We start from the raw sequence: 12145 nt of genomic DNA on the forward strand, positions 1-12145 counted from the left end.
TTTAAAAGTCGACGCAATTTGACATGGTGGCCCTTTTCAGTAGAATGCAGCACTGGCTTACCACAAGTAGCCACAAAAGTTGACTATAAAACATCACCGTAATTAGAAATATTTCGAAAAATTGAAGATTTCGATTTCTTCTTAAATTAAGAGACGTTTAATATTTTAAAAGAAATCTGCGTCTTCCATTTTGGTAATCGATAGGTTTTTACTAATGCGGCAAGATTTAAAGCAGCTTATTAGGAGAAAAATGTTGTCTGCCTAATCTTCGACCTGTCAAGATTCATTATTCCTTCTCATATTTGGAAGACTAAAAAATACGTCACAAAACTAGTAATGCGAAGATGGTAACTACTGCGTGTTTCGGAGAAAACATTTCGCTTCTCAGAGGTATGAAATACAAGAAAGCGACCGACTCATCCATAAATCACGCAACGCTTCTGGAGCAAGAGAAATCAGTGATAGAGTATACATTTAAGATCAATACTGTTTCACTGAATAGTATAGATATTCTATGGGTTAGTCAGTGTTGTACCACTTGTGAATGAGCTCAATTTCGACGGGAACCTCATTTCGTCTTCGGTAATAAAATATGAACGGACTTAAAATATCAGCTTGGCATGTGTGAATGTACGTGGTGTTGCTCTCTAACTCGAAAGCACTTCTGTGGAAATTTTGCAGAGCTTATTTTTCTGTAATAAACCTCCATGTAGATTAAGCTGTTTGTTTACGGTGAAAAAAAAATGTTTGCTTAAAATAGTAAAACTTCAAGATTCATTTAAAATGCAATGCAATGTAGTACATAATAGTTGAACTGACTTTATATTCAGCATGCAGGGCACTTAAGGATCAAATTCGAATAACTTGGAGACCTCCACATCGCCTTTCAGGAATGCGGAGAACCGACTGGCTTCTGACCGAAAGTCCAATCCTCACCTTCACGTGGTGTGCGCCCTGTTAGTAGGTATCCACTGGGTACTGAACGAGGATGGGCTGGTAATTTGGGACTTACCGACCAAATTGTACTCTATATATCTGCTTAAACCGCATATGCATATGTGGTACAATATGAGATTTCATGTCGGCTGGGCCGTCTCCCGGTTAAAAAAGGCCCCGCTGTTTTCGTCAGGACGACCAGTGAAAAGTCAACATCTAGAAGAGAGAGTAACCCAACATCAGAAGAACTGAATATGACAAGAATCTGTACTTAAGTTTTGAAGATATAGAAAAGACATACGACAAGGTGTCCAGAGAAATCCTTTTCAAAACACTACAATTATGTGGGATGAATGGAACATTGCACAGAGCAACTGTATTTAAGTTGTCAGTCAGCAGTTAGAATTGAAGGAAATACAGGAAGATGGTTTGATGTAAAATCAGAGGTAAGACAAGAATGCACATTATCTCCACTTTTATTCATCTATATCATAGGTGGCCAACAGCAGGCCCACGGGCCGCATGCGGCTCGTAACGTGATTTTGTGCGGCCCGCGGTAGGATAAAAACTATATTAAATCGACCGCAGATTTTCTGATTGATATACTAGTTATATTCATTATTTTTGATGACGGAAACAATTGATATTCTCAACACGGAATCAAAATTGCTTCAAAAAAGATTTACTCAATTTATAAAATCTACTGCTTCTCTGTACGAGTTGTAGTAGTGGGAGTGGTAGATTTCTATGCGCTCCAGAGTAGCGCATCGTTGAAAGTCACTTGCGCTGCTTTGGTTACAGTGATCAGTTTCAGAGACTCAGTTTCTACTAGTTTATATTGTTCTCCCAGTAGTAAAATGATTTAACAAATATAGTAATTCAATAGATATAACTATTGCCTTGAAATAATGCAGAGTTTATTTTCATTTAAGTTCTGTCTAAAAGTGTGCGGCACTTGACGCTACCACTCATCCTCGTATAGAATGAAGTTGGCCACGCCTGATCTATATGAATCGCATTATGAAAGAAAGTGGTATCGAGCCTGATATTAAAATTCCAGGATTTACCAACTAAATTGAATAACTGTAACAAATTTGGCATGAAAATCAGCAATAAAAAAGACCAAACTAACTATGAAATTAGGCAAGAACATGGAGCTGCAGTCTGAATGGAGATCCTACAGAACAAGTAAAATATTTCGGCTATTTAGGTAAAGTTTTAGTGAATATGGACAACAGAATAAGCAAAACTGGTGGATAGCCAGCTGAATCAATTTGTGGAATAGGAGAGAAATTAGCCAAAACACCAAACTAGCGGTATACAAGACAGTATACCGCTAGTTTGGTGTTTTGGTTCAGTGTTTGAAATAGTTTTAAGTTATGGATCTGAGAGTTGGGTTAGAAATGAAATACTTGATCAAAGACTAGAGACTGCAGATGTGATAGTTTTGAAAAAAAAAAGTGGGGGAGTGAACAGATAGTATCAAAGGCAGAATCAGATTAAAAATGAAGATATCAGAAAGGAACTTGACATTATTAGCATTCAAGAATGTGCTAACAGAGATACAATCTGAGGTGATATGGCCACTTAAATAGAATGGGCGAAGAAAGGTTAGCAAAATAGGTGTTTGATGGCAGGAAAGAGACACAGAGGAAGACCAAAGTCTAGGTGGATTGATTCAGTGAGAAGTGCCTAGGAAGCATGGCACGTGAGATATGACAATATTGGAGTGCTTACAAGTAACAGATTGATTTTGAGGAAAATTATTGATAGGAAATTAATAATAATTTAAACTTAATCATGTAGTGCTGTCATAGTAACCTTGGAAGGGGTACATTACAGGAAATGGATGATGGCTTTATATTCTTAGACTTATTTTGTCTCCTTTTGAAAAAAATGGACGTACAACGAGGAGTTGAATTTGTTAGGAAGAGTAGTCTTGGAGATGAACATCGCTGAAGTTTTATCTGAAACCACATCTGTTTGCGAAGCGAACGTAAATGGTTGGAAAACTTTACGTCACCCCAATTATTTCTTTTGTTTTACTTCTTTTATAGTCCTATTTAGCAAGCTGAAATAGGACATGCAGTGATGAATTCTTTGCTAAGCAAGGAGATTATTCATCCAATGCCTTTGAACACCATGGCCATATTAGTACCTCTTCCTCGCATGCTGTTACACCGACTCTCTGCAGACACCAGGCAGAATAAGGGCTTAGTATTATTCACCAAATGGTAGGTAAGAGACTACTAAAGAGTTACTGTAAGATTCGGTCCCGTATATACTACAGATATCTGGCAAGATGTCCCCAAAACAATCATTTTAAACCGGCGTTTCAAAAAGTAATTATGAACATGCTCGGGGTTCGAGAATTCATAGCTTGTGTGTAAAGAAAGGGAAAAAACACTTGATATAAAGCGGTAGCTAAACAAAATTTATTATACGAGTTCTTTTCTAAAGTGTGTGTGTGTATGTGTGTGTTATACTGTTCCCACACAACGGATTGCAGAACCCATAAATTAATGCGGCGTGTCAGAGGAGGGGGAATTAAGAGAGAAGAATCTGTTTTTTGAAGAACTTAATCTTTGGTGAATATTTCATGGGAAGGCAGTTTCCGAGAACAGAGGAAACTGAATGAAAGATGAAGAGGGGAGGGAGTTGGTTCGGTCAGTCAGCAGTTGAACCTTAAATAAATCGATGTTTAGTGGAACTCTTTACTGCGGACTTAAAAAGATACAGCGCAGAAACAAGACTATTTGGGAGGAACAAATCTGTAAGGGAGCGGAATCGTAATTTAGTCGACTTTCTATTTAGAAGGCAACAAGAATTTTGAGAAGTATTTAGCTTACAATCGGGCGTGTAAGAGAATTACTGTAGAGTTTGGCGGAATGAGGATTTGAACAGCGGTATAATTGAAAATTAATAAAATTAAAATAAAATAACCTCATGAGCGAAACAGGAAATAAAGATTTGGGGGGGGGGTGCAAAAGCTACAGATGAGTTTGGGAGGAAGATGCAGGAAGAATCTTTTACCCAAGGATGAGCAAACAAAGTTTGAAGAATATTTACCACTCGGCTACTTGTCTGCAGAGGCTGACTTCACCTCAGTTTCCTCAGTATTCCATAATGCAAAAACTATTATGCGAATAGTCATTACTCAGACCGGTTTCGACCTTCATTGCGGTCTCATCAGTGGAAGTTACTCAGGACGATTCTAATGTTAAATCAATGCAATAGTCATATTTTTCATGTTCCGTATCTTCCTCAAAGATGAAACTCCGAAGATCGAAACCGGAGGGAGCTGACCGTTCTCACAATGCATTTTTCATTATGGTATACCGAGGCCAGTGGCGCACTCAGGATTCAATCTTAGGGAGTGGGAGGGGGGCGAGTTGAGTAGACGATTTGAGAATACACATCGCATTACGACCTATGACTGAGCATCCACAATGATCACCAATACAAGATACCCGTGATCTCCTCTGGCCCGGATCGGTCAAACGAAGTAGCGCTCGGTCCGCCCGAGCACTACTTCAACCGCTCGTTTTGCTAACCTTTCCTCTCCCATTCTGAATTTCCCCATGAGCTCTAATACACTTCTGTGTTGCTGGGTTCGAATCCCGAGTAGTATGATGCCAAGAATCTTTTATTAAGGCTTGAAAGGAAGTCGGCCAGTCTCGTGTGAATGTGGACGGATGTGTCATCCCGCAAAACAGACATACCGCCTAAGAACACAGGCAACGTAACGGCCTCTGCTGAGTTCCTTCGGCCGTAAAACCACCCACCTTGAATGCCAGCAATGCAAAAGTTCCCGCTTGATATCCTCGTTTTCAATCTGATTCTGTCACTGATGCCATTCGCTCACTCCCATAATATTTCTCAGAATTCTCATCACTGTAGACTTTGATCGACTGTTTTATTTCACCTCAGGTCTCGGTTAAGGTACGTAAATTAAAACCAGTTTAAACACCGTCTTGTATACTTCTAGTTTAGGGTTTTGACTAATTTTTTTTCTCTCTTTCTATATAAATTCATTTGTTTAAACAATTGTACTAGCTTTGTTTCTTCCGTTGTCTTTCCATATTGTGCCATGTCTTACTCATTCTACTAGTTCACCATTGAGAATGTAGTTCGTGTTTCAATGTTCCTTCCAATTTTTATACTTTTTTGTGATTTTCATGCAGACATGAAACAGCAGAGTTATTTGTTACAGCAGTTATTCAGTTTAGTTTAAGAATTCTAAGAGCAGTACTGGTTTTATTTATGAATAACTTCATCTGCGTAAAATAAAGAACTGAGTTGAATATAACTTGGGTGTCTGATTTAACACATTCTTTCATATTGTGATTAATGTAGACGAAAATAACAGTGAAGACTGTGTGCGCGCGCCCTCGTCTTATACCTGATTTACATCAAATCGTTTTCTAGTAATTCCTTTAGTTCTGATGACTCAAATGTAGAATTGTGTGTTGCTTTGTTTAATGTTTTGTTTTACAGCGTGTAATCGCATCGTTCTGAGCAACTTCTCTTGGAATCGTCTTACTGTTTTTTCCCATCTCTACAAAACTTAAACGCAGATCCCTGTTGTGTTTCCGTCCCATGATTTCTCAACTCCTTGTCCTCAAGCGAAACTTATCTGAAACCTCTATTTGGGCTGAACCCGATTTGTTCTTTTTTTTTCCCCCCTAAACTTTTTTCTGCGTCTCTTCACAAGTGAGCTTGCATGAATTTTACCTGAAATACTTAGCAGGGAAATTCCTCTAATTTTCAGTTTTATTGCCGTTGTTAAAGACGTATACTATGAGAACTCTTATCGTCCTGAATTCGAACTTTTGATGAGGCTTCTAAATCATGCGCAGTGCGCCACTTTAAAGTTTTATGCTTTCCCTTCATATTTGGACGGTTCTGGTCGAATGTTCTCTTCCAGTTGCGTTTCCACATTTCAGGCCTTCGTGGCTTTTCTAGTGGGGATGCACTCCTAACTGTTCTGTTCCTTCTTTCGTTTAACAACCTTTCAACGTAATTACGGCAGACATCCAGGCTATCTTCAGTTTTCATGCCGTTTATCATACCTCGTTTTGTGCACGCATGTTTAAATCATTGCAGTAATTGCATCTGCATAGTTTTTGTTTGCACACAAAGTCGATCTCTGAAGCCTCCCTCCCGTATGTGGAACATTTTCGTTATTGTTTTTCCGTTTTAGTGTCGCTCTTGCAGTCAACACTACGGCTGAGTTAAATTTGTTTTTGTTTTGTTTTTTAATTGTGCTCGTGCGTTTATTTAAGTTTACGTAGACTTTGGGTGTTTGTTTTCTTTTTTAATTAGTTCTCCTGTAACTTTCGCCGCTTCCTGCAATTTTTGTCTCGAGATTGTTTCAAGAATTTAATGAGCAGTCGATTCCTGACCGCAAAGCGCTGCTACCTGGATGTTGTAATTATGTCGAGTATGCAGAATCTTGACACTTTCTACAACAGTCTTGCGGTCTTCGAATTCATCGACCATTCATAGTGTGAGCACCTTTTACTCCTCTTATGTCATATCGGTATGCCTTAGGTGTGTCTCCGTTTATAATTAAACATCAGTCGGAAGTAATATGATTTCAAATTCTGTTCGGTATGTAAATCAGTGCATTAGAACTTACTAAACAGGAGTTTGTTTCGTTTACTACCGAATGACATCGGAAGGGAGGGGGAGATACATCAGATGTGTTTTGTGTCTGGAGATTCCTGCCTCGAAATGGGTTGTGAACTGATCCCACATTTGGTGTGCCTTTTGGTGGATTAAGGGTAGATAATCCTGAAACCTCGCTGTATCTTATAGATCAAACAAACGCGAGAACTTTTTCACTTCAGGCCTCCGGTCTTTTAGATGGTGATGAAGTACACTCACCAGCGAGGTACTTACAAATACTTCCATAATTAAGGCGGTCGGATTCAGATCGACGGCCTTTAAGATTAAAAAGAGAAATCTCTTACTCCATATAAATGTCAGAGGGCTGGTTATTTTTATGTAAGATATTATTCTGAAGGAGAGCCTCCGTAGCTCAGTCGGTATAGACGAAGCCCTTTGGTCAGAAAGACCTGGGTTTTATTCTCGTCTTTGACGTGAGGAAGATATCTTTATCGTCCTCATGTCACGGATGGGAATATACCTTTATCTGGTCTCTTTCGACGAAAGGTGAGTTAGCGGGCTCATACGGAAGTGGAGGGTTTTTCCTCCCTCAGAACAGGCAGACCAGCTCCGAGAACACACACTTCTACAGACATAAATACCCCCCCCCAACCTCAGGCTCTGCGAGAAGTCGGTTGGGATGGCTTAAAGTCGCATCATGTAAAAGGCAATCCCAAATAGGTGGGATAAGGCACAAGAACAACAACATATTATTATTCTGAAGGAATGGTGCTGTGAGTGCTCTAAGGCGATACATTTCGCACTTTTTGCAAAAAAAAAAAAAAAAAAACAGCTGCAGTATAGTGGGTCGTTGAAATTTTGTAACAAAACTCTCGAAGGCATGCGTTTAAAAAAAAAATTTAATAGAAAGGAATTAATTCTAGCATTATTTTAAAGAAAAGAAATGAGCCGAATTCAGTTTTTATTCGGTTGTCTTTTAAGTTATTAGCAGCAGATAACAAATGATATCGCGGAAATGTTCACGATGTCTTTTCGCTGAATGAAAACATCGATTTAACAGGTCGGTGAATCTTTTTTTGTCGATGTTGATTCAGTGCCTAAATTTGCTTCGGGCTGTCGGCATCTGCAGACTTTCGTTTATATTGCAATACCAGTGCCCTCGAGAAGATTTTTTTCTTCCTTCTTTGCTTTAATAAAACTGTTTTGATCTCCACTAACAAACGAAGATGTTTTTTTTTGGGGGGGGGGAGATTTCTCATTAGTAGTTAGTTTAAATAACGCCAAAAGCAGCTATAAGACAGGCGTCGCGTGTGTGTAAATTGCAAACATACTCTGGCCAGTTGTCTGGCGAGATGAAAGTCCCTTCCACCCTCATCTCAGACCGGCTGATTTACTTTCATTTGAAAAAAGTAATTTCCCGTCGGAATCCAATCAGATTTTAAGGCCTCTTTTCAACTGAAGGAGGCCCCGAATAGATAATTAAAGGATATAAGAAGTTTTATTTTATAAATGACGATCGCAGTATTTTGGTATCCGGAGAGTTCATCGAACGACAAATCGTCGAAAATGCAATTCACCGAAAATTTTAACTTTTCGAAAATGTGATGATAAAAGCCATCCATTTAGAACAAAAACCGAACCGTGCAGAGTGAGATAGCAATGCTACTTTAATAGGGAAAAATTATAGAACAATATGGTTCTTATAGTCTTTCTTGTCCGATAACTGTTTCCTGTCTGTTCATGGGACTGATTTGCCTCTTTCCGGGGTTAAAGTCCAGCTCCGTATTATGACTGCTAACTTACCTTTATCTGAATAGGACTGATAAAAATTATGCGCGTCGTAAATGGGATTCTAACTAAACGGCATCGTTTATACCGACTGAACTACGCAGGCTCCATTATTATTATTATTGTTACTAGTAGAAATATGCGACTTCAATACAGCAATTATTAACGGCTCTCTGACTTAGCGGAATGAGTAGAAGTTGTGGGTACAAGAAGCTATCCGCACGGTTCAGTTTTTGTTCTAAATGGATCACTTTTATCATAACATTATCGAAAATTTAAAATTTTCAGGTGAATTGTTCATTCGATGAATTGCCTTTTCGATGAATTTTCATGGAACCCAATATTCCAGTCACTCCTGTTGTATGCAGCACAAGGAATCTCGACTTCTTTCAGACTCCTCACTATACACTTGATTGATCTCCTTAATTAACATGCAGCTTGTGGGCTACCGAAGCATTCTTGAATTACTTTATCACTTGTCTTGGCTAAATCAGAACACCCGTGAAATTCTCACGGTGAATACAAAGAAGATTTGACCTGATTTGATTGCGCCCAAAATAATTTTTATATCTTGTCGGTTACTGACGAACAAATCTAGTCCGAAAATCAGAAGAAATGTTGACGCAACTAGGGAAGCGCGTGGCGAAATCATTTGCGAAGATGGAAAATTAAACTCCGTGGTTAATACAGGAAGTGAACGAAGCAGTCTGCGAAAAAGAAGTAAATGGTGTAAAAAGTCTGGGGTTCATAAGCCAGGTGTGTGCTCCGGGAGAAATGTAGGAAAAGCAAGTTCTGTAAAAGTAGCTAAAAAGAAATCGCGGGAAGATTTAGGAAATAATGCAAAAGTTAAATATAGCGAAGTTAACAATATGTCAGAGGCTACTAAGAAAGTTTATAAATGAAGGAAAGAGTAAGAAATAAAATATCATAAAGGCGATAGAAAAGGTGAACATTTTAAACATTCAGAGTGATTATTTTGAAACTGTGAGGTAATAAACGATGAAAGCATATTCCAGAGGAATTGATGGCGGGTAGAAAAGCCATCGGAAACTTGAGTGATAGACGAAATTTATCTGATAGCGTAAAAAGTTTCAAAATGTTTATCAAATCGAAGATGACTGCAGAGTATAGCACTCGTCATACCAGTAAAAATAAATACAACTGAGAATTACAGGGGAATTTCCTTATTGTTTTCCAAGAAACATTTATGCGAACATGCTTCACAAGAGGCTAACAGTAGTCAAAGGGAAAACGTGAATAACAAACTGGGTTCGCACCAAATAGTGATTGCTAAGACCAGATTTTTACCTTACGGCAAGAAGAAGCGAAATCATAGAAGCATAAGGTCGTTGTATGCGCGTTTCGTTGATTACGAAAAGCGTAAGAGGTAGAAATTAAAAAAAAAAAACTAAAGCAATGCGTAAATGAGGCGGCAGAGATTAAGACGCAACTTATATTTTGCAAATCAGCAGTTAAAGCGAAGGATGTCCCGAAGATTTGATGTTAAATCACCTTCTGGATGATCCTCCACTTTATTTCTTTTCCATTTCTGGATGATGCAAGGTGCGGGGTCGTACACTATCTTCAATATTTACGAGTTAATGGGCGGCAAATTAATAAATCAGGTAGTAAACCCTATAATATCCGAATAGTAGATATTAGTTTAAAAGCAAGAGTTTGAGCCAAAATTTCCCTTTAAAAATTTGATATGAAAATCAACAAAAAAAAAAAACTGAAGTCGGAAGAAAACAGATGTCCGTTTTTTCTACAGGATTAATAACTTGGTTCTGCTATTTAACAAGTAGATACGGTTACACGCCAAATGAATATTCATTATGGAGAAAACGGTTGATCAAAGATCGCGGAGAGTTCGGAAGAAAATTTAGCGGAGTGAAAGAGATGGACTGAGAAATGACAAACTCGTGTCAAAAGGAAGAACAACAGAGATTAAGTTGACAGCGTGAGATGTAATCTAAGGAGATGGGGTCACTTAAGCAGAATGGGAGATGAAAAAAAATGGAGGGGCGGGGGTTCAAGGCAAAAATATAATAACAGGAGGAACCAGAGGATGTTGGCAGGTTGATGCAGTTGGAGTGCTTTTATGAGATTGAAATGCAATCCAATGAGATTCTTGTAGCAAACAAGAGACCAGTCCGGAAGAAATTTGGGCTGCCACAAAATAAATGCAGATGTCGCTCTTCATACTTTGAAATTCGCCGATTTAACCAATTCTGGGTTTAAACAGTGGATGCATTCAAGGAATTCTTTCTTGAACGTAGGAAGCAAGCGAGTGCTGCAGCAAATTAATTACTGAAATTTAGTTTCTTAAGTTAACTGAGCTGCATTGACGCAGTTGATAAGTTTTAGCCACAGTTAGTTGTTTGCTGCAAAGGCTGCGGTTCTGAATCCCAAGTAAGGGAGGATTGTTTTAAACTGTTGTATAGCTTTTTGAATTTATAAGGCTTCTCTCTGTCTTTAAATCTAAAAAAAAAAAAAAAAAATGTATTTCCATAACTAACTTTCACGGACTTACTGCGCTCGAGCTGTGGAAGTTCATTTTTCAAAATTCTTTATTTCGGGCAAAAGTGAAAATTTTATTATTAAGGTGTTCACTTTTTTAAGAAACTTTCCTGACGAAATCTACAGATTTCCAAGAAATCCAAGGTGAGCCACACACGCGTTATTTCATGGAATGGAAGACTTGGGTATTGTTCGGTGCTTCCAGACTGACCGAGAGCGGCATCTCCTCTTATTTCCGGAGGTGGCCGAAACCGATTTACTTCTGGAAGAAAAATGAGACTGCTCGGAAATTTTGTTTTCTCTCGCATGTGATTTTTTTTTCATTTAAAAAACCGCAGTGAGAGTTTATGATAACCCGAGACACGCACAGTTCGCTTTGTGTGCCGTTTTGTTGATTGCCGTCCTAACAATACGCTTCGTACAAGAGCGATTTTGTAAATCTCGTTGCGTGGAATCTAAAAAACAAACGCACTCATTTATCTCCGCTGTTTAGCTATCTTATCGAAGAACGGCGCGTATCATATCAGCGGGAGACGAGCTGATTAGCGGGAAGGTTCGAATTTTATTCATTTTAGAGAAACAAACGTTTTTCTGCAGCTAACTGCGGTAAGGAGTGTTTAGTGTGCACGGATCGCTGCTTACGGGTGCACTTTTCGCCGCTTATATAAGAGCTTCGAGGAAAAAGTCGCCTTCACAGTTAGCCCGTTCCCTTTTGTTGGCCGACAGCTTACTAGCCGTTTCTATGGGAACCCAATAATGTCGCCACGCTTCGCTTCTCTCGCTACAAGACGGTTTCGAAAAGCGTACAAAAGCTTACCTGTGAGAAAGGATTCAGCAGATATCCGCCTGTTCCCGAACTCCCATAATAATAATGCTCTTCTTGAAGGGAAAAAAAAATAAAAAAATAGGACTGGCAGTGCACGGAACCGAATGCCGAACAAACTTGCAGATCCACCACCTCTCGCCGTTAACCAGGCTCGTACACAGGTGCGATTCCCCTGCCGATGGGAGCAAATAGTGCGCCTACCGCGTCGACTACCTTGCATTTAACATTCGGTGCAGGAGGCGCCACCTGCCGAGGAGGTTAGTACGCAGACGATGTAATTATTGTTCAGGGCAGCTTGTTTCGTCCGTGGAAGAACAGTCGTCCTTCCTGTACGGCTTAATTAAAACTAATGGGGATGTAATTTACGTTTAAGTACGGCACCTGCGAAGAACGTAGGTATACCGAGCAAGTAACGAACCTATTTAGAATTCTGTCGGTTTCGCT

The 12145-nt window shown here is 39.1% G+C and overlaps 1 protein-coding gene across 1 annotated transcript in view; it reads right to left on the reverse strand.

Annotated features, from left to right (window-relative positions):
• Positions 1-11864, reverse strand: part of LOC150106191 (uncharacterized) — a 108251-nt gene extending 96387 nt beyond the window's left edge. Inside the window, exon 1 of the mRNA XM_090393029.1 lies at positions 11693-11864. The gene's annotated coding sequence lies outside the window, so the exon portion shown is untranslated. The remainder of the gene's footprint in view (positions 1-11692) is intronic.
• Positions 11865-12145: the final 281 nt, after the last annotated feature.

This window comes from Typopeltis vanoorti, chromosome 5 (assembly GCF_054136105.1).
Source record: "Typopeltis vanoorti isolate ZY-2024b chromosome 5, IOZ_Tvanoo_1.0, whole genome shotgun sequence".
In the NCBI taxonomy this organism is placed as follows: domain Eukaryota; kingdom Metazoa; phylum Arthropoda; class Arachnida; order Uropygi; family Thelyphonidae; genus Typopeltis; species Typopeltis vanoorti.